Below are 2,500 nucleotides of genomic sequence, written 5' to 3' on the forward strand. Positions count from 1 at the left end.
AAGCCCTTAGATATAAAGTTACTCCTAATTTCTAAGAATAGAAAGAATAGAATCTGGAAAAACTCCTCCCAATTATTCGGCCGTCTAGGTGCTAAAGTACTAAAGGTGACCGTCCATCGTAGCGAGCTATAAACTGTCTCCTCCTTCTGTTATTAGCTAAAAGCTATTCCCGAAGTATTTGATTTAAATAATTAATTAAGGCGGCATGACGTTTACGCCAATAATGCCAAAAAACTAAAGAAAACTCTTAGTTTAACGCCCACAACCCATAACAATGAAAGCTTGGTTCCCATAATAGCCGAGGATAAGTATAAGCCACGGAATCTTCCTAGAATAAGCTAGCTTTAGATGGATCTTTAATAGATTTTGAATCATAGAAGTGACCCTTCTCAATCACAAGGGCTGTCATCAGTTTAACGTGTAAGGCTTATGATGAATGGAAACGTTTGCTTTAACGATTCTCAATTAAAAAGGTCGATTTAAAATTAATAATTATAGAATCGAGGGGAAAGAAGCAGGTTGATTCCGCAGTTGCTTAAGCAGGCGAATGCAATATGTTTTGGTAAATGGTACAGATTCAAATCTCAACTGGAATTCTCAGTCAAGGCTCAATTTTGGGGCCGATACGTTTTCCAATTTATATCAACGATGCTCAATTTATATAACTGCAATGAATTCAAGTGAAGTTATATGCTGATGACGTGAATGTTCTAGTTTCCCATTAAAATGTTAACACCTTAATGATCTGTGGTGAGGAAAAAACTTCATGTTCTCTGGGACTGGATGTTAAACAGATTGACGATTAACACGTCCAAAACAAGTCACTGTATTATTCTTATCAAGGCAAATGAGAGTTGCCTTAAATCTATTCAACGGTGGCGTTAATATTGATATTAATGTATGAACTACCAACCAAGACTTGCAGTTCAATTATAGTTTAATTTATTCACATCTGTCGTACTGCAAGGTCTCATGGGGAAGTACCTACCCGACTAAATTTAATTGTTTACTACTGCTACAGAATAGAGTACTAAGGTTTACAGCACAATCAGGCTGGCGAGATCATAGCAGACCCCTGTTTACTAGATTAGGTATATTGAATGTATTCAGTTCAAATTACTAAATTACAAATGGGTGAGCTTGTATACAAACTTCAAAATCTGAATCAAAATAATTTGCTCCCTGATATTTATGACTCCTATTTCACGAACATCAAAGAGGCCCACCGATATTGTACACGTTCAAGATCAAGCTAAAATTTGTTTATACCTTGGCCAAGAAATAATTATGTCAAATTCAGTGTTAGATTTTCCGCAGCCGATAACTGGAATAAAATACCTTTACGTATAAAAAATGCTTCCTCTCTCCAAAGCTTTGGAAATGAGCATAAAGATAATCTGCTTTCGTCAGAAATCCGAGAATGACGTCCTGTTTAGTTGTAGTTGTATTGTGGCATTGTTTTGCTTTGTTTCGTTAGTTAGTTTACTTTCTGCTTCAAACGTATTTATTAACCTAATTACTGTCTATTTTATTTTATTTCATGGTTTCCACAACGTAGTCTAGCATGTCTGCCTGCTAGTTAAAATTGAATATTAATAATATTATCTTGTATTAAATGCTAGATTACTAATAATAGGTGTGCGAGCACTATCAACCTTGTGGGTTTTGGCTCGGAAACCTCCACATTTCTGTATAAAATGTATTATTAATTTGTATTGCTGTATGTGTGGAAATAAAGAAACCTATAGAACCTTTTTAAACCTATTGGTTTGTGAAACAGCTGAGAAGCAAATATCAGAAGTGGTATGCTCTCAGTCTCTGGCTCCTGACTTTGTACATTATAAGAGTGACGTAGTGTTGCAGCTTCTCTGTTGCGTCAGATATACTTACAATCGTACTGAGGTGGAAGTTTGAAATTCCGCAAAACTATGTTCAATCTCTAGTGTACTAAGTAGTCGAGTAAGGCTCATGATTGCCTTGATGGCTATGGTTTTGCAAGAAAAAGAAGTACTTAATTTGTCCACTGAAAGATTATGGTTGGCCACTTGTTTTAAAATTACGACAGCGTATACGCGGGTTTTTCTGCCGCGTATATACGATACGTATGGGCTTTGAGCCCATATATACGACTATTAAGATCGCTTATATACGCGTTTTTAAATGGCCACATATTTGCGTAAACTTAAGCGCGGGGATATGCGAAATAAATGCCCAAATATACGCGGCCTACAAGGGCCCATATATGCGCTTATGCGCGTATATGCGGGTCTCGCAAATCACGTTGTATATGCCGGCACGAGAAGTGCCTTTTGACCGCATGTCTGTTCGTGTATGATAACAATGAAAATTACTTTAACTAGAAATCGTCAATATGGCGGCAGCAGTAAAATGCCTTGTCTTCTATCTGCTATTTACTGTCTGTTACTGCTCTCCAACAACTGAGCTTTTAGAAACAGTTATGCCCCTTTTGAATGACTGTGCAATATTATATCCCCACGTT

This window comes from Montipora capricornis, chromosome 4 (assembly GCF_036669925.1).
Source record: "Montipora capricornis isolate CH-2021 chromosome 4, ASM3666992v2, whole genome shotgun sequence".
Classification (NCBI taxonomy): domain Eukaryota; kingdom Metazoa; phylum Cnidaria; class Anthozoa; order Scleractinia; family Acroporidae; genus Montipora; species Montipora capricornis.